The sequence below is a fragment of the Phacochoerus africanus genome, chromosome 2 (assembly GCF_016906955.1).
Source record: "Phacochoerus africanus isolate WHEZ1 chromosome 2, ROS_Pafr_v1, whole genome shotgun sequence".
NCBI classification, from domain to species: Eukaryota; Metazoa; Chordata; class Mammalia; order Artiodactyla; family Suidae; genus Phacochoerus; species Phacochoerus africanus.
Genome location: NC_062545.1, coordinates 50,620,050 through 50,641,669, shown reverse-complemented (window position 1 = coordinate 50,641,669; position 21,620 = coordinate 50,620,050). Strand labels below are relative to the sequence as shown.

Genomic DNA, 21,620 nt, shown 5'->3' with positions numbered 1-21,620 from the left:
CAGAGTAAAAAATCTTGGTTTACATTATGGATCCACCATTTATCCTCCCTGAAGACAGGAACTCTGTCTGTCTTATTTACCAAAATATCACCCATATCAAGAACAGTGCCCAGCACCTGGAGAAATAGTAGAATCAGCTAGCATCCCCCCTGTGCTGTGCGCCAGGTATCCCAGGACATGCCAGCTGAACTGACAGATGTGCTCACTGGCACTGTGACTGTAGAATTTTATCTTTCAGCCTTGGTGTCTCACTTTCAATTACACTTAATTCTTATTCTACACAGGGGGTTATTGGAAAGAATGAACAAGATAATGTATTTGATATTAATATCTTATCTGAAAAGTGTATATAAACTATGATAATTACCATTATAGCATTCACCACAATTTTCCTTAAAATAATTGTGTATGTGAATTGTCTTCCCTCTTAATGTATAACATTCTTTACAGTAGGAACATTCTTTACAGTAGGAACTATGTACCTAAATCATACGTCTTGGTCTGTTACAGAAGTACTTGGTAAATACTAGTCAAATCTAGCTGAATATTTCTTCCATTGTATTTGTAATGTGACCCTTTTGTTTCTAATTTTGTAAGCTTCATTAGCTGTTGGAGCACTATGAAGCAAAGGAAGGAATTGGATATTTTGTTTGCAGAGTATGTGGAGGAGAAATTATATTTTGACATCATATTACATCTAAGATTTTTTTCTAAAGCAAAATACAATTTAGGATTCTCCTTTTTTTTTTTTTTGCCTTCTCTAGGGCCGCTCCCGCAGTATAAGGAGGTTCCCAGGCTAGGGGTCGAATCAGAGCTGTACCCACCAGCCTACGCCAGAGCCACAGCAACACAGGATCTGAGCCACGTCTGCAACCTACACCACAGCTCATGGCAATGCCAGATCCTTAACCCACTGAGCAAGGGTAGGGATGGAACCTGCAACCTCATGGTTCCTAGTCAGATTCGTTAACCACTGAGCCACGACGGGAACTCCTAGGATTCTTTCGTTTTAAATGTACAATGAATGAGGAAATGTTTTATTCACCATCACAAGATCTAGCCAGTTGAATCTGTGGCTTACAGTGGATGAGGGAGAAGGGGAGAGGAAGGCAGGAGACATCTGCAGGAAGGATGCAACTTGGGTCTTTACTTTCAAATCCTGTCTGATTGCCTCTTCATCCTCTCTAACCCTAAGGGAGAGATGAGGAAAACTATCTGCCTATCTGTCTACCTGTTAGAGATGTTTTCCTCGAGGGCTATAAAGTATGAAGAAATGCAGCCTGAAGTCACCTGGATTCCGCAGCTGCAGCTGGGTCTACTGATTCCTAAAATAAGAACTATCACTTCTTAACAGTGTCCTACCTATCAGGTTCCACGCTAAGGTTATTTTCATTTTTTAACTTAAACCATATAAAAACCCTATGAAATGGATATATCTTCATTTAATACATGAAGAAACAGAGGTAAATTACTTGGACAAAATAACACAGCTAGCACATGATGTTACATGGGATTCAAATAAAGAGCTGAGAAAATACCAAATCTTGGGCTCTAACCACTTACCTCTTCCCTTTTGCACTGAGACTCTATTACTAGAAAGTCTTTCCTTTCCTCTTTGCACTCAGATGAGGTTCTCTTTCTAAATTTTCTCCTGTGATGATTTTTGTGCAGTGGTAATATGTAATGAGTAGGGCTGTTTACTGTGTGGCCATAACTAAGACATCACTGCCACCTGATGGCAGCACAGCCTAATTTTGGGCATAAGGCATACAAAGGGAAAAAAAAATTTTTATTATTAACAATGGAAATCTGCCTAAGCCTTGCAAAAGAGGAAATAAATAGCATCAAATTAAATCTTATAAATAGATAATAAGCTCTCAGAAAGTACTTCTACTTTATGAAGGATATAGTTTAATATATTAAGGCTCATTAATATAGTTCTAATGAAGAACTATCAGCTCGAGCAGTTTTAGAGACGCATGCTTCTTAAAAATGCAAATGTCATAATGTTTTGAATAGATAACACATCATTGTAAAGCAATCTTTAAGTGCAGAAGGAGGGCTTTACAAACTATTTCTAACTCTTTCCCTCTTCTAGAGCATTGAAAGCACCAATACAGTTGAACATTTTAGGATCTTAAACTCTCAGAAGTTAGTAGGAAAGACTGACTCTCTACCATTGTTACTGGAAAGTAGTGGTTACATGTTATAATCTGGGGTCCTGCTGATCCATGAGGGAGCTTTAAAGGGCAAATTCAAAAAGGTGCTCCTTCTGCAGGCAGATGCAACCTAACTCTAGGGAAGACAGGCCAAGTTTCAGTTCCTACTCTCTGTAGCAAATGCTCTTACTCAGGGAAAAGCCTAACCCTTTTAATCACTTGGAGGATTTTAAAACAATTACCCATGCCTAGGCCTCATTTAGCATTGGTAACCTTTAAAGTTCATTGAGGGATTCTAATGTACAGTCAATGCTGAAAAGCACTATTTAATCTGTACTTAGACCATGACAGAGAAATTGATAGTGGATTTACCCTACTGAAAACAACTTAAAAAACTGGACAAGATACATGGGACAACTGTTTCAAGCACTGAAGAATATTCACTATACATGCAAAGAAGCAGGAAAATGAACTTAAAATCAAGAGATGAAAACAGCAGAAAAAGTCTCCAAGATAACCTAGGTGTTAAAATTACCAGGCAAGGACTTTTCTTTTTTCTTTTTTTTAATATAATCATTAGACAAGATTTTTAGAGTAGTTTTAGGTTTAGAAAAAAACTGGTCAGAAAGTATAGTATGTTCCAATTACACCCCAAACCCCCAAGTTTCTCCTATTATTTACATCTTGTATTACTGTGATGCATTTGTTATAACTAATGGATCAATAATGATGCATTATTATTAACTAACACCTGTCATTTACACTAAAGTTCACCCTTGGTGTTGTGTATCATATGGAATTTGACAAATGTATAATGACACATATCTATCACTACAATATGATAGAACAGAGAACAGATTCATGTCCTTAAAAATCTCCTATGCTCCACCTTCTTGACTCTCCCAATACCCCAGAGACCCTGGCAACCACTGATCATTTATCTATAGTTTTCTCTTTCCCAGAATGTCACAGAGTCGGAATCATATAATAAGTAACACTTTACTTAGCAATGACATAATTTTCAAAGTTACTCTAAGTCCTTTTATGGTTTGACAGCTCACTTCTTTTTATAACTGAAGAGTATTCCATTGTATAGATACACAACAGTTTGTCTATGATGATGAAGGACATGCTGGTTCCTTCTAAGTTCAGGCAATTATGAAAACATCTGCTATAAATATATGTGTGCAGGTTTTGGAGCAGACCTAAATTATCAGCTAATTTGGATACATACCAAAGAGCATAATTGGATTATAATGTAAGGGTATGTTTAGATTTGTATGAAACTGCCAAAGTTTCTGTACCATTTTGCATTCCCAACAACAATGAACTACAGTTCCTATTGCTTCACATTCTGACCAATATTTTATGTTCAGTGTTTTTTACTTTAGCCATTCTTATAGGTGTGTACTGTATCTCATTACTGTTTTAATTTGCAACTCCCTAATAATGTATGATAAATTGAGTATTTTCCTCTCCCCAAGTGAAAGGCTCGAGAAGGGATGGAGGAGTTGGGTTCCCCAGGTCAGTTAGGCTCTAGAAAGATAGCTTCTGAGGAAGAAGGTCTTGTTAAGGATAGAATACTCCAGATTTCTGTTGTGGCACAGCAGAAGCGAATCTGACTAGCAAGGCTAGGAACCATGAGATTGGGGGTTCAATCCCTGGCCTCGATCAGTGGGTTAAGGATCCGGCACTGCCACGAGCTGTGGTGTAGGTTGCAGAGACAGCTCAGATCTGGCATTGCTGTGGCTGTGGCATAGGCCAGCAGCTGTAGCTCTGATTAGACCCCTAGCCTGGGAACCTCCATATGCTATGCATACAGCGCTAAAGAGCAAAAAAAAAAAAAAAAAAAAAAAGATAGAATGCTCTGTATATATCTACAAATGGCTATTTCTCCCCCACTCCCCAGATGAGGGGACTTTTCTCATCTTCCCTATGAGAACCTCATGGGGTTTCCGGAGGTAAAACTCTTAAAAGTGTGGGTATCACTAAAACTGAGTCATGCCAGAGTTATTAACTCAAGCTTGTCCACATTAAGCCTCCAGAAATTTGTCTATTACATTTTAAGTTTTACTCCCCTGGTACTAGCTCCTGGTGATTTCTGTTCATGGACTGGTTTCTGTTTTAGTAAGATTTGATTCTCTATAACTGGCTATTTATCTCTCCAATTTGGGAGGCAGGAGTTTGTCCTGTGACCTCAACTCTCTAATGAAGCAAAAAAAAGTACTGATATTTAGTTCGTTTAACATTTTTCAAGTTGTTAGAATGGGAGTGATAAAGGCTAACCTCTTGCCAGCCAGATCAGAAAGCAGAGGTCCAGAAAAGTAATTTTAAGTGGTAATTATAAACTGCCCAAGGGCTGAAAGAAGCTGGTCATAATGAATGAAGAGATGAGGAACTTCAGCAGAAAAAACCATTAAAAAAAGAATGGAAACTTTTGAACTAAATGGGAATTTTGGATATTATAAAGTATAACATCTGAAATGAAAATTTCACTAAATGAAAAAAAGAGAATTTTACTAGATGAGATTTACCAGCAGATCAGAGAGTACAGAAATGAGCTGGTGAATTCAAAGACAGAATAACAGAAATTATTCACTCTGAAGGGCATAGAGAATACTAAAAGACAAAAGAATATCAAATAGTGTATCATAAGTGAAAAATATCGGCGTTCCCGTGGCGCAGTGGTTAACGAATCCAACTAGGAACCATGAGGTTGCAGGTTCTATCCCTGGCCTTGCTCCGCGGGTTAAGGATCTGGCATTGCCGTGAGCTGTGGTGTAGGTCACAGACGCAGCTTGGATCCTGTGTTGCTGTGGCTCTGGCATAGGCTGGCGGCTGCAGCTCTGATTAGACTCCTAGCCTGGGAACTTCCATACGCTGTGGGAGCGGGCCCTAGAGAAGGCAAAAAGACCATAAAAAAAAAAAAAACACTCTGCAGATTTGAGAATCCAAGAAAATCATAAGCAAGAGAAATATAAAGAAAACAAGGTATATCACAGTCACACTGCTGAAAACTAAAAATGAAGAGAAAATCATAACAGCTGCTAGAGGGAAACAACAATAGAAATGACAACTGATTTCTCATCAGAGATTATGGAGGATAGATGCTAATGGTATGCCTTTAAAATACTGAAATAGGAAAGAAAAAATCAATCCAGAACATTGATTAAACAACCCAATCAATCAATCTGACCTAATTTTAGTTACATAAAATACTATATATGTAAGTTAAGCAGAGCCATTGAGTATAAAGTCAACATGCAAAATTCAACTGTATGTCTGAATTCTTGTAACAACAATTTAAAAAGTAAAATTAGGAGTTCCCATTGTGGCTCAGCAGTAATGACCAGTCTAGTATCCATGAGGATACAGGTTTGATACCTGGTCCCACTCAGTGGGTTAAGGATCCAGTGTTGCCATGAGTCACAGTGTAGGTTGCAGCTGCAATGAGGATCTGGTATTGCTGTGGCTGTGGCTGTAACTGGCAGCTGCAACTCTGATTCAACCCCTAACCTGGGAACTTCCATATGCTGTGGGTGCAGCCTTAGAAAAGAAAAAAAAAAAATTTAAAAGACCATTTACAACAGCATAAAATAATATAAAAAGCTTATAAATAAATTTTAGGCACTGAAAACTACAAAACCCTTCTGAGAGAAATGAAAGAAAACCCAAGAGTAAATGGGAAGCTGTACTATGTCATCAGATTTGCTCACTACAATTAAGGGAAAAATTCTTTCTAAATTGATCTATAGATTTTATTTAATGTAAACTGAAATCCCAGTAGGAATTTTTAAAGTGAAAACTTTATAAGCTGATTTTAAATTCATATTGAAATGCAAGGGATCTGGAATAGCCAAAACAATCTCAAAAAAAGAAGAAAAAAATCTAAGGGTTTTAGCTACCTGACTGCAAGACTTATTACCTCACCACAATCAAGATACTGTGGTATTAACACAGAGATATTCAACAGAGCAATGGAACAAAAAAGAATGCCAAGAAATAGACATAAATCTAGAAGTCAGTTGATTTTCAACAAAGATGCTAAGGCTATTCAATAAAGAATAGAATTCAAAATAAATGATGCTGGAGCAACTAAACAGACAAGTCAAAAATGGATCTTGACTTCTACATCTTATATGGCATTCAAAAATTTACTCAAGGAGTTCCTTCTGTAGCTCAGCAGGTTAAGAACCCAACATAGTCTCCATGAATATGTGAGTCTGATTCCTGGCCTTGCTCAATGGATTAAGGATCCAGCATTGCTGCAAGCTGCAGTGTAGGTCACAGATGCAGCTCCGATCTGGTGTTGCTGTGGCTGTGGCACAGACCTACAGCTGCAGCTTCAGTTGAACCCCCCAGCCTGGGAACTTTCATATGCTGCAGGTGTGACCATAAAAATAAGAAAAGGAAAAAAAAAGGAAAAAAAAATTTACTGAAAAGAGACCATGGACCCAAAAATGTAAAAGAGATAATTCTAATGCTTCTAGAAGCAAACAAAGGATAATATTTTCATAACCTTGGAATAGACAAAGATTTCTTAGGACACAAAAAGCACCAAACATGAAAGAAAAAAATTGTACTTAAACTTCTCATCAAAACACGCTATGGAGAAAACAAAAATACAAACTTACGACTAGGGAAAAAAATTTTAATACGTATATTTGACAATGAACTTGTAACCAGAATATATAAATATTCCTAATAAGTCAACAGTAAAAAGATAACCTAATTTAATACTTTTTAAAATTGAATTAAAAATCAAAATGATCCATATCATCAATTATAAGTCAATAATCAAAGGATAATTTAGCATATTATCTGAATTCAAAACAAAAAATTGAATTAAAAACTGAATTCATAATAAAAAATCTCAATATCATTAATCATCAGAGAAATTCAAAATAAAAGCATAATTAGGTATCAGCTCACACCTATTGTAGTGGCTAAAATTAAAGATGGACAACACCAAATAACACAAGTACATGAAACAACTGTATTCTCATATAGTTTAATGGGAATTTAAAACTGTATGGCCATTTTGGAAAAAATAATTAGGTTTTTTTTTTATAAAGTTAAAAGGTAAATGTATTCTCTGGTGAAGCAATTCCTTTCCTATGTATTTATAAAATTGAAATAGAAACCTATGTTCACAAAAAAAAAATCATAGAAGAATGTTTATAGTATCTTTATCCATATTAGCTCAAAAATGAAAACAAACCCAATCATCTACAGGAGAAAAGAAAAATAAGCTCTGGTATACCACACAAGGGAGTAGTAATCAGCAACAGAAAGAAATAAATTATTGACAGACACAACAATGTGGATGAATCTTTTTTTTTTTTTTGGCTGTGCCTGTGGCATTTAGAAGTTCTTGGGCCACAGCAGTGACCAAAGTCACTGCAGTGACAATGATGGATCCTTAACCTGCTGTGCCACAAGGGAACTCCCAGTTGAATCTAAAAAATTATGTTGAGTGAAACAAGTCAGAAACAGAAAGAGTAGGAGTTCCCGTCGTGGTGCAGTGGTTAACGAATCCGACTAGGAACCATGAGGTTGCGGGTTCGGTCCCTGCCCTTGCTCAGTGGGTTAACGATCCGGCGTTGCCGTGAGCTGTGGTGTAGGTTGCAGACACGGCTCGGATCCCGCGTTGCTGTGGCTTTGGCGTAGGCTGGTGGCTACAGCTCCGAATGGATCCCTAGCCTGGGAACCTCCATATGCCGAGGGAGCGGCCCAAGAAACGGCAAAAAGACAAAAAAAAAAAAAGAAAAAAAAGAAACAGAGTAAATGCCCCTGAGTAATTTACATGGCCCTTAAATAGAAATAAAATTAAGTTATGGCGAGAGAGGAATTCCTGTTGTGGCAGAGTGGTTAATGAACCTGACTGGGAACCATGAGGTTACAGGTTTGATCCTTGCCCTTGCTCAGTGGGTTAAGGATCCAGAGTTGCCGTAAGCTGTGCTGTAGATCACAGACATGGCTTGGATCCTGCGTTGCTGTGGCTGTGGTGTAGGCCGGCAGCTGCAGCTCTTGTTAGACCCCCTAGCCTGGGAACCTCCATATGCCATGGGTGAGGCCCTAAAAAAAAAAAGGCAAAAAAAATTTATGGTGAGAGAAATCAGAACAGGGATTGCTTATGGAGCAGTGGGAGCTGACTGAAAAGAAGCACAAGATAATCTTTTGAAGTAATAGAAATAGGACTATTTATTGACTAGGGTGTTACTGACATGGGTGAACTGATTTGTCAAAACTCATTTTTTTAAAAAAAATTGAAGTATAGTTGACTTACAATAGTGTCAGTTTCAGCTATACAGCAAAGTGATTCACAGTCTTTTCCACTATAGGTTATTAAGATAATGAATATAGTTCCTTGTGATATATAGCAAGATCTTGTTGATTATCTATTTTATGTATAGTAGTTTATATCTGTTAATCCTATACTCCTAAATTACCTCTCCCTTCCCTCCCTTTCTCTTTTGTTAACCATAAATTTGTTTCCTATGTCTGTGAGTCTGTTTCTGTTTTGTTAACAGATTCATTTGTATTATGTTTTAGATTCCACATATAAATGATATCATATATTTGTCTTTGCCTGACTTCTCTTAATATGAAAATCTCTAGGTCCATTCCAGTTGCTGTAACTGGTATTGTTTCATTATTTCTTAAGCCTGAGTAACGTTCCATTGTATATACATAACACATCTTTCCCTCCCTTTAAAAAAATTCAAGTACAGTCAATTTACAATGTTGTGCCAATTTCTGCTGTATATAACACATCATCTTAAACCAATCTCTAGTGATGGGCATTTGGGTTGTTTCCAGGTCTTGGCTCATTAAAACCCACTTGAGTGCACACTTAAAACTTGCGCATTTCAATCCAGCAATCCCACTTCTAGGCCATCTAGCCAGAGAAAACCATGACTTGAAAAGATACATGTACTCCAATGTTCATGGCAACACTATATACAATAGCCAAGACATGGAAACAATCTAAATGCCCATCAATAGAGGAGTGGATAAAGAAGATGTGGTATATATTCACAATGGAATATTACTCAGCCATTAAAAGGAAAGAAATAATGGCATTTGTAGCAACATGGATGGACCTAGAAATTATCATGCTAAGTGAAGTCAGTCAGTGAGACACCAACATCATATGCTATCACTTACATGTGGAATCTAAAAAAAGGACAAAATGATCTTCTTCGCAGAACAGATACTGACTCACAGATTTTGAACAACTTACGGTTTCCAAATGAGACAGGTTGGGGGTGGGGGATGCACTGGGGGTTTGGGATGGAAATGCTATAAAACTGTGTTGTGATGATCATTGCACAACTATAAATGTAATAAAGTTCATTGAGTAATTAAAAAAAACTTGTGCATTTCATTTTATTTCACCTCAATAAAATAAAAATAAATCTTCACTACTCAATAAACACACGTATTCTAAAACCTGACAGGCTAGCATAATATTCATGTTCTACTCCACTATGTCCTTGCCCAGCTCTCAGCTGTGTAGTTTATAAGACTGTGTTTTGCTTACCCTGGAAGCTGGTCTACTTGCTTATTTCACTTTGATCAAGGACAAATGTGATTGCTAGGTTTCATAGGTCACATAATTCTAACTCTCTAGGATATTACTTCTCAAGAAGACTGAATTTATAGTTATCCTCACTTATGTCCAAGTGTTTTGGGATACAGCCCTTTTTAAATCCATGCATAACTCTTCTGCAAAAGATTTTATCTCAAGCCATTTGTGCAACACTAAGCCTTTTTAAAATTAATTTGGCAAGGGTATATTTGTGATCCCTGAAACATAACAATTTATTATGTTGGTTTTTAGAGGATCCTTACAAAGCTTGTTCACATTGACATTCAATATTTGCCAGCGTAAATTCCAATCTCCAGGGGTAATGACTAAATGTGTGCACATATCTCTGACTTCCTTTTTTACTGGTTTTGTCTCTATCATTGATGGAGGTGTTCCAACCTGACATGCCTTCTCTAAGTGTCTCTCAAAATGGTGACAAAAGCTTGAGGGACTCCTCCCCTGAGTATTCTGTTTTGCCAAGTCCTTTAAAGTCACTCAGAAGGCTGTTTCTTTCATTTGCCACTAGGCTTCACACACCCCTAATCTTTGACTTTATTTCCTGTTATCTTGAAAGCAACTGATTTTCCTCTTACTTTGTGTTCAAATTAAAGTGAAGAGACTACATGACACGAAAATGTTTGTGAGAACTTGAAAAGAAAGTAATGTCCTTTTTTGCAGAATAATTTTTTGAGGGTGAAAAAAACCTCATCTTACATTAAAAGTATATATGCCACTACTGATTAAAGACACCAAAATTTATTCTCTTTGATTTCGTTTCACCAGTTCAGTAGTTAAACAAAAGAGGCAGATATTAGATTTTATGCCTGGTTTCCAAAACATGTTAACAATGAAAATTTAGGAAGCCTGTATTAGAGTTTATAAAATTTATATCTATCTCTTGAATAAAAAGTTTCTGTGCTAATTATAAAGAATATGAATTTTTAAAAAATCATACATATACAGCAGACATGAGTCTACTGTAAATACATTAAGTAAATTTAGATTAAAAAAAACTTTCCTTCTTGCCATGTATATTTTTTCCCCATTGTATGTAATAACGATTCCAAGAAAAGCATCTATAATCAATTTTCTCTCAAAGAAGGATTACGTTGTATTATTAAAATTTTACCATGAAAATAACTGTTGAATACATATGTTTTAACATATAAGACCCTTATAATGGAAAAAAAAATAAGTTCAAGACTTTTCCTCCTGTCCTAAGCCTGTATATCTAATAATATCATCAAGAGGGCAAAAAGGCAGCCCATAGAATAGAGGAAAATATTTGAAAATCATATATCTGATAAGGTTTCCAGAATATATATAGAACTCTTGCAACTCAACAACAAAAAGATGCCAATGCCCCAAATGCCCAATTTAAAAATGGGCAAAGGACTCTGAACACATGTTTCATTGAAAAGCATATCTCAAAGAAAATATACAAAGAGACAAGAAGCACATGGTAAGACACTCAGTGTCACTGGTCAGTGAAATAGAACCACAGTGAAACACCACTTTGCAACCCACCACATCAGCCATAATAAAAGTAACAAAACCCAGAAAATAACAACTGTTTGTAAGGATGGGGGGAAACTTAAACCTTGTACATTGCTGGGGAAAAACAGTCTGAAGGTTCTTCAAAAAGTTAAACACAGAATCACCACACAGCCCAGAATTCCACTCCTAGGTTTATACTCGAACTGAAAACAGGTATTCAAATAAATGTATACAAATGCTCACAGTAGCACTATTCAAAGCAGTCAAAAGGTGTAAACCACCCAAATGTCCATCAATGGACAACCAGACAAATAATGGGATATATCCATACAATGGAAATCTAGTCCTAAAAAGGAATGAGAGACTGGTCCACGCTATAACATGGATGAACCATGTGATAGAAACCAAATGAAAACTCACAGGTTACATGACTACATTTAAATGAAACATCCAGAATGAGGTAAATCAGACTGTATTTCTCAGGAGACAGGGGGAGGGGGAAATGGGTAGTGACTGCTTAATGCGTACAGGATTTCCTTTTGGGGTGATGAAAATGTCTAGAACTAGATAATGAAACTAGACTAGAAAGTGAACTAGATAGAGATCATGATGGTTGCACAACATTGTGAAGGTACTAAATGCTACCAAATTGTATATATTAAAATGGTTAATGGTTAATTTATGCTACGTAAAATTTACATCAAAGAAACCAAAAAACCACCAAACCCATCCTTTCAAAAATTCAATCTTAGAAAACAGTTATTTACAGACATTATATTACATATCACTTATGCTTTTGATCACCCTTTTGACGGTGCTATCAAGAAACGATGTTTTGATTTCCTAGCTATCAGATCATCTGTGGTACGTTTAATGTTCCATAGTATTTATTTTTTATTTTATTTCATTTTTTTCTTTTTAGGGCCACACCTGTGGCATATGAAAGTTCACAGGCTAGGGAAGACATTCTCTTCATATCCAACTTGAAAAAAGATCTAAAACCATATTTTGGATGACAAGATGATCACTGAAAATTATGTGTGAGATTATATTTCTTCATTAAAAAATTTTATTGAAATAGTTGATTTACAATGCTGTGCTGAGATTATACTTCTTTTTATTTATAAAATATGAATAGCAACAGCAAACCAGTATCATAATGGACAGCATTACAATGTTACAAGTTTGGACTATTTTGTTTGAAGACTTAACTTACTTCATGTTTGATATTTTGCAAATGTATGGGAAACAGATGAAACATGGAAGATCACATCTGCATCTCCTGTGTGGGTTCCCATCCCCTCTCCACCATGAACAAACCATGTGACTTTGGACAGGTTATTTAACTTTTTTAACTTCATTATTTCTTTTGTAAAATAAGAATTATATAACATGTAGTTCCCTTTATGGCTCAGTGGGTTAAGGATCTGTGAGGATGCGGGTTCAATCCTGGGTTAAGGATCCAGTGTTGCTGTGGGCTGGTGTAGGCCGCAGCTGCACCTCAGATTCGACCCCTAGCCTAGGAACTTCCATATGCAGCAGGTGTGGCTGTAAAAATAAAAAAAAATAATAATACAAATTTTAAAAAATAAACTTTTCATGGGATTATTTTGATAATTAAATTAGTTAAGAGTAGTAAAGCAATTAGATAGTGCCTGGCATGATAATTGTTATTTACACATTTGTTAAGTAAAAATACATAAATACATTGTCATGGTCCTTCCATGAACATTCTATGGGGAAAACTCTCAAAACTTTATTTCTCCAAGAGCACAAGAATGTATTCTACATAACCACAAAGGTAAAACAGCTCTGCCTTCTTCCAATTTTTAGGTGAATCCTTTGGCTTATGGTCAGTGGTCTCGAGAGAATCTATAACTTCAATAAAAGGTTAGTAACAAACCTGTTAGTATGAACTTAAATAAAAACATAAAAAGTCAACTACAAGGTAGGAGAGATTCTGGTCAAAGAAAATACGGGTCAGACTTATGAGAGAAAGATGGGAACAACTCTGAAATTAAAACAGAAATGCCAAAACAGGGCACAGGAATCTGCATATAATAAGGATGTCCAATGAAGATTTAAAAAAAATATTCTTAAAGACTCCCTTTTTTTAAAAAAAATAAAGCAGTTTTAGGTTCACACCAAAAGTGAGAGCTACAGAGATCTGTGAAAAAAAAAATTTAAAACGTCTCTAATTCTAGTGGCTGTAAAGTTTAAAATATTATTTTTCAAAGCCTTGTACGTTAAAAGACTGGTTTTACACTTCAAGGAAAGGCTTATTAATATCAAGAGTTTAAATGAGTAATATCACAGAATATCAAGTAAATGAATAGAAGAAACACTGTATCAACCTGGATTTCTTTGCATCAGATTAGAACCACAAATATTAGCACATATTGAGCAAAGCCATAGGGTTACTACAATGTTTGTTTTCAACAAGATTAAAAGTTCAAAATTAGTTTTCTTCTTGCTAAGGAATTCTGTTTTCTGCATCCCCATAAGACATACTTCATTCACCCGAAAATGCATAAAACACAGTTAAAACTTCTGATGCTTGTATTTCCTAAGCATTGCACAGAACATACTTATACTAAAAATTATTTGTTGTTTATCTGAAATTCAAATTCAAACTTAAGCATTCTGTATTTTACCTGGCAACTTGAGGTATTACTGGGCATAACAGAACTAAAGATTTATTCAAGTTGTCTCTGAAAGAATGCCAAATCAACTGTTATTTTGTCTAACTCCACCAGCCCTAAGGAGAGCTTATTCAGGCAGAATAAAGTCTGCAATGTTAGCTCAAAGCACAAAGCCTGGCCCTCCAGGTCTGTAAACTGAACATACTGATCTTCCCTCTTTTTTTTTTTTTTTTGGCTTTTTGCCATTTATTGGGCCACTCCCACGGCATATGGAGGTTCCCAGGCTAGAGGTCTAATTGGAGCTGTAGCCGCCAGCCTACGCTAGAGCCACAGCAACACGGGATCCGAGCCACGTCTGTGACCCCCACCACAGCTCATGGCAACACCAGATCCTTAACACACTGAGCAAGGCCAGGGATCAAACCCACAAATGGTTCCTAGTAGGATTCGTTTCCTCTGCGCCAAGATGGGAACTCCCACAATAAATTTTAAATACACTATCTCTGATGTTACAGGAGGAAGCACTGTAATGCAAAAGGCATCTCTGGAAGCACGAGCAACAAAGATCACTAAAACTGTTGAGGGAATAAACTGCTGTGAAAAGAGTTTTCCATTGGACACTGCTGAGAGACAATTCTCCAAGTTCTCTTAAATTTCTGCAAGTCTTTGAGCAGAGGCACTGACATCTTTGTTCCAGACTCTCTTTTCAAGAGATAGAAATATGGCTCCCTTTGGTGCAAGGGGCAGGTTTGTTTACAGCCTTGGTTGATAAAGCTTCCCTTTGCAGCAAAGCAGGGACGCTTACCATCCATTATGAAATATTTGGGATTTCTAAGCTCAGAGTTTTCCTCCTGTCATGCATCCACTGACATGAACCTGGTCTTCCTCATGTTAGGTATGGAAAGTGGGGCTCAAGGAACCAATGAAAATGCTAACACTTGTGTTATTGCTGTTAGTAATGAAGTCTTTTATTTCTGATCCCATATTTTTGCAAGCATCCAAGAATCAATCTATGGTAGGCTAACTTACTAGCTTTTAAGTAAGTAGGGCAAAATCTCAGATCCATTACAATTCTTCACACATGGAAAACTCCTTATAACTTCAATTTATCTTTTTTTTTATGTTATTTCACTTGAGAATCCCATTTCCCAGCTTGAAACAACATTTTTCACTTGATATGAAATATCTTTTAATATTTTTCCCCACACCTGTATTGAGAGATAAATGACATATAACATTGTCTATGTTTAAGGTGTGGATGTGTTGATATGATACATTTACACATCATAAAATGATTACCATCTTTGCATTAGCTGACACCTCCATCACATCACATAATTACCATTTCTTTTTTGTGGTGAAAACATCTTTTCAGTGGTAATATCTACTCTCTTAGCAACTTTCAAGTACATGACATGGTACTGTTAACTACAAACATCGTACTGTACATGAGATTCCCCAGAAATTATTTCTCTTATAACTTTGAAGTTTGTACCCTTTGACCAACGTCTCTCCATACTACCCTATCCTCTGGTCTCTGAAAACCAGACATTAAAGCCTTCAATCTTTCACTGTTGAGTATGTCAGCTGTGGGCTTGTCATACATGGCCTTTATTATGTTAAAGCATGTACCGTCTATACCCAAACTGTTGAGTTTTTAATCACGAAAGAATATTTTGTCAGATTTTTTTTGTGCATCTACTGAGATGAGCACATGATTTTTCTTTTTTATTCTAATGATATGGTGTATCATATTTACTAATTTGTAGATGTTGAATCATCCTTGCATCCCAGGGATAAATCCCACATGATCAGAGTGTATAATTCTTTTGAATTCAGCTTGCTAATATTTTCCTAAGAATTCGTGCATCTATAATCATCAGGGATACTGGATTCTAGTTTCCTTTTCTTATAGTGTCCTTACCTGGCTTTGGTATCAGAGCAATGATGGCATCATAAAGTGAGTTTGGAAGTGTTTCCTCTTTAATTTCTTAGAAGAGTTTGAAAAGGACTGGCATTAATTCTTTAAATGTTTGGGAGAATTCACCAATGAAGCCATCTTTTCCTGGGTTTTTCTTTGTTTGGAAACTAATGATCACTGATTCAATCTCCTTATTCACTACTGGTCTGTTTAGATTTTCTGTTTCTTCATGATTCAGTTTGGGTAGGTGTTATGTTTCTAAGAAATTTCCTAGAAAATCTAAATTTCCTAGGTTATCCCATTTGTTGGCAGATAATTGTTTATAGTATTCTCTTATGATCCCTTTTATGTCTGTGTATCTACTGTAATGTCTTTTTCATTTCTGACTTTGTTTACATGTTCTTTTTTTCCTTAGCCTAGTAAAAGTTTATCAGTTTAAGAAATCTTTTCTAAAAAAATCGGATCTTACTTTTGTTGATTTTTTCTATTGGTTTTCTGGACTCTATTTCATTTATATCCACTCTGATGTTTTTTCTTTTCCTTCTTCTAATTTTAGGCTTTGTTCTTTTTCTAGTTCCTTGAGGTGAAGGTTATTTGAGGTTTTTGATCCATGGGTTGTTTAGGAGTATTGTTTAATTTCCACATATTTGTGAATTTTCCGGACTGCCACAAGTTCATTTTTCTACTTTCATACCACTGTGGTCAGAAAAGTTAACATGGGGAGTTCCCGTCGTGGCACAGGGGTTAACGAATCCGACTAGGAACCATGAGGTTGCGGGTTTGGTCGCTGCCCTTGCTCAGTGGGTTAACGATCCGGTGTTGCCGTGAGCTGTGGTGTAGGTTGCAAGACACGGCTCAGATCCCGCGTTGCTGTGGCTCTGGTGTAGGCCGGTGGCTACAGCTCCGATTAGACCCCTAGCCTGGGAACCTCCATATGCCGCGGGAGCGGCCCAAGAAATAGCAACAACAACAACAACAACAACAAAAGACAAAAAAAAAAAAAAAAAAAGTTAACGTGGTATGACTCCCACCTTTTAAAATTTGTTAAGACTTGATTTTTGACCTATCATATGATCTATTCTGGAGACTGTTCTGTGTGCACCTCAGAAAAATTTATCTTCTGCTGCTTTTGGATGGAATGTTTTCTGTATGTTTGTTAGGCCTATTTGGTCAAAGTATGGTCTAAATCAAATGTTCCTTGTTGATTTTCTGCATGGATGATCAATCAATTATTGAACGTGGAAAAGTAAAGTCCCCAACTTTACCGGTTTTTTCTTCTTCCTTCAGATCTGTTAGTATTTGCTTAATATATTTATGTGTTCCAACGCTGGGGAGATATATATTTACAGTTGTTAGATCCTGATGAACTGACCTGTTATCCTTATATCATGATCTTGTCTCTTGTTGCCATTTCACGTTAAAGTCTATGTCGTGTGACAGAAATACAGCTATCCTTGTTCTCCTTTGGTTTCCACTTGCATGGAATATCTTTTTCCATCGTTTCACTTGGACCTCATGTATCTCCTTAAAGATTAAATGAGTCTCTTATAGGCAGCATATACTTGGTTCTTCTTTTCTTAAAAACCCATTCAGTCATTCTACGACTTTTGATTGGAGAATTCAATCCATTTACATTTAGAACGATTACTGATATGTCAGAGCTTAATAATGCTATCTTACTGTTTTCTGGATGTTTTGTAGTTTCCCTGTTCCTTTCTTCCTCTCTTGCAGCCTGCCTTTGTGAAATGATTTTTCTGTAGTAGTTTCTCTTTGATTCTCTTCCCTTTAACTTTTTGTGATATCTTTTACTGCAGCTTTTTGCTTTGTGGTTACCATAAGGCTTACATAAAACACCATGTAGATGTAACAGTTTATTTTATACTGTTAACTTCAATTTCATTCAAAAACTACCCTTCTTTTCCCTCCTTTGTGTTTACGATGTCACAATTTACCCTTTTTATGTTATATATCCATTAACAAACTACTGTAGCTATAGTCATTTTTAATAATCTTGTGCTTTAACCTTTATACTAGGCTAAGTGGTTAACACCACTATATTACTATAGTTGAGTACTCTGAATTTGATTACTTACCCCTCCCTTTTTTTTTTGGCTGCACCTGTGACATGCAGAAGTTTCTGGGCTAGGGATTGAACACCCGCCATAGCAGTGACCCAAGCTGCTGCAGTGACAACACCAGATCCTTAACCTGCTGTGCCACAAGAGAACTGCTTTGATTACTTATCTTTACTAGTATGTTGTATCTCTTCATATGTCTTCATGTTATAATTAGCATCCTTTCATTTCAGCTTGAGAACACTTTTCTGCATTTCTCTTAAGGCAGGCCTAGTTTGTCAGATATAAGTCTTTACTTCTCCTTCATTTCTGTAGGATAATGTTGCCAGATAGAATATTCTTGGTTGACAGTCTTTTTCTCTTAGCACTTTGAAAATATCCCACTCTCTTTTGGTTTGTAAGGTAGAAAACTCTGATAGCCTTATGGGGCAGTGGGGAAGTTCCCTTGTAGGTTACAATCTTTTTTTTCTTGCTGCTTTTAAGATGTCTTCTCTTTGATTTTTGACAATTTTATTTTAATGTGTCTTGGAGAGAATCTCTTTAGGTTTAGTTGGTTTGGTGGCCTATGTGCTTTATGTACTTGGATATCCAAATCTCTTCACAGATTTGGAAAGTCTCAGCAATTATTTCTTTAAATAAACTTTCTGCCCCTTTCTCCTCTTCTCCTTCTGAAACACCAGTAATTCACAAATTGTTTCTTTTGACAGTATTCCATAGATTAGACAGGCTTTCTTCACTCTTTTTCATAAATGTACTTTGTTTTCCTCTGACTAGATAATTTCAAAGCTCCTATCCTTTATCACAGATTCTTTTGCTTGGTCCATTCAGTTGTGAATGCTCTTATTGCATTTATCATTTCATTCACTGAATTACTCAGCTCCAGAATTTCTGACTCTTTTTATGATTTCTATGTCTTTGCTATGCTTCCTCTTATGTTGTTTGTGTACTGCTTTCCTGATTTCACTGAATTGTCTTTCTCTGTTTTCTTATAACTCATTGAGTTTCCTTAAAATAACTATTTTGAATTCTTTATTGAGGAAATCATAGATCTCCATGTTTTGGGGTTTGGTTCTTGGAAGATTATTGTAATCCTTTGCTGATGTCGTGTTTCCTTGATTTTTCATGATCTTTGGAGTTCTGAATTACTACCTTCACATTTGAAGCAGCAATCACTTCCTGCAGTATTTACTAACTATCTTTGGGACAGAAATACCTTCCTTCAGTCCTATCAGAGGTTCTGAGTCTTTCATAGATCTTCTATGGCTACATCTGCTCCACATGTCTTGCTTCCCAGTGTGGCAGGATTCTCAAGCTTGTATTCCTTCTCTCCATTCTGCAGTGCACCAGGCTGAGTACTGTCAGTCTAACTTTTGTTTCCCCAAAGTGGTGCTATTGATCAGGTTGTGGTCTCTCCCTGGCCTGCAGATACATGTCTGCCAAAGCTTGTGCTTGCTGCTGCCTTCAGGAGTACACACAGGGAGCTGACTGCAGAGTCAGGGGCTGTGTAGGTAAGGCATGTGGGATGCTGGAGGTACCCATGGCCAGCTGTAGGGGATTCATAAATGAGGCCTTCCCAAAAGCTCATGGACAGGCTTTTTGATGGAATCTGCAATGTGGTGAGTAGAATCTGTGTTCCTATGATGTCATCTGAGAATCTCATCTACTGCTCCCCGGTCTTTCCACATTCTGCCATCATAGTCTCGAATCAGTACTCTGTGTGGGGCAGGCAACCTGCACAGTGGGGAGCCAGGTGCTCGTCCATCTGCTCTCCCTTCCCCTGCAGGAGAAATCACAGGCTGAGCAGGATTTTCTGGGACAAGCTATGCCACCCTGGGGGAGAAGTGATGTAAATGAAGACAAACTGTCCACTTGCTTAAACTCGAGTGTACCCAAACTTGGATTATTTTTGCTCCAGTGGAGTGCTGAATTTCTCCCTTGGCAACCTGGACTTCCACAGAGGCTCTCTTGATTGGGGTGACTCAGGTCAGTGTACTTAGGGGCTCCAGAACTGTAACTGAGAGGAGCCACTTCCCTGCCCACAGCAGGTTTAGGATTATATGCATAACACCTAATGCACAGGCAGGAGAGATGCCCCTCCTTGGGTGGATGGTACTGGACCCCACAATTCCCACAAAGTCACTTTTGTTCACAGATGGATGCCACATTTTTGCTGTTGTAGGGAGGACAAAAGTAAGGTAAATGTTATGCTGCTGTGAAGCTGATGTCACCCTTTCAACTTTTTAATTAGTACGGGGCACTTGGAACCACTCACATAACAATAGTTTCCATGCTTTAAAGTGAATGTGTATGCCATGTGAATTCAAAAATTACGGATGACAATTTTCTAAGAACCTGAAAATCTGCCCTTTCTGAATCTGATATTGAATAATATGGCTGAATTAATACTTAACTGACTCACTAAACTGTTCAAGTATAGATTTACATTTCCTCTTTTTATTCCAACTATTTGCTTCACTACCTGCTTTCATCCCAACAGAAAGAGACTCCATATCACAGGCTCACTTCTGTGACTCAGCTTAGTTGTACTGAGATACAGACAGCCTATAAATTTTATTAAGCCATGTATGCCTCTGTACAATGAGTGACCCTTGGACTACTTGGTTACTACAGGCTTAGCAGTGTATTCTTAGTATATCAATGTACTTTATGAGCAAAGTTCCTGTTGAATTGTATAAGGAAGTCAAAAGGACGTAATATACCTCCATTTCCACAATTTCTGTGCTACATAGCAGGGCAGGGTAAGGCTTATTATCCCTGGTTAAGTAACATTAGGGCACTTTTTCACTGTGCCTTAATTAACCCTCTTTGAGTCCTTTAGGAGTTAAATAGGCCTTATCTTGATATCTGGAATGAGGTGAGAAGGGAAGCTCTAAGTAAAATTTTAGTTTATTTCTAATATTATAGTTTTTTATAAAAATAATTTTTGTTTTGGCCTCCCTTCTTTGCCCCATTTTTTTTTTTCAAAGTTGTGTTCACCAGCTATTCTCTGATTCCTGAAGCTTACCTTCTTATTTCTATTTCACCTAAGACAAGCCCTCACCATAAAATATTATGCTACAAAGTTGCCTCTGATCCCTGCTATCACTCTCTTCTCTATTTTGGGAAGCAGCATATCAAGTGGTGAAGAACAGACTACTGTGCCACACTACCTGGGTTTGAATCCCATCTCTGCCACTTCCTAACTGATAACAATAAATAAAAACAAATTCATGGAGTTCCCATGTCGCTAAGTGGATTAAGTATCTGACTAGTACCCATGAGGATGCCAGTTTGATCCTTGGCCTCATTCAGTGGATTAAGGTTCTGGCATTGCCACAGGCTGTGGCGTAGATTGGAGATGCATCTCGGATCCAGTGTTGCTGTGGCTGTGGCACAGGCCTCAGCTGAAGCTCTGATTTGACCCCTAGCCTGGGAACTTCCACATGCTGCAGGTATGGCCATAAAGAGAAAAAAAAAAGAATAAATTCATAATAAGAGAGATTTTAATACATTTTTCTTGGTAGTTGACAGCAGTAGCGGCCATAAACTCATTACAAATATGAAAAAATTTGAACAAAATGACTTATAAACTTAACCTAGCAGACATATTTAGAACACTTAACCCAGCACCCTGAAGAGTACACATTCATGCTACAGGTAAAGCAAGTCTCAAAAATTAAAGTACTGACATCACACATACTGTTTCCTAACCACAACAAAGGTATGGTTATT

General features: G+C 37.0%; 1 protein-coding gene across 8 annotated transcripts in view; it reads right to left on the bottom strand.

Annotated features, from left to right (window-relative positions):
* The window catches only part of FAM135A (family with sequence similarity 135 member A), a 138,221-nt gene that overhangs the window by 26,804 nt on the left and 89,797 nt on the right, over window positions 1-21,620 (bottom strand). The gene's annotated exons all lie outside the window — the stretch shown is intronic.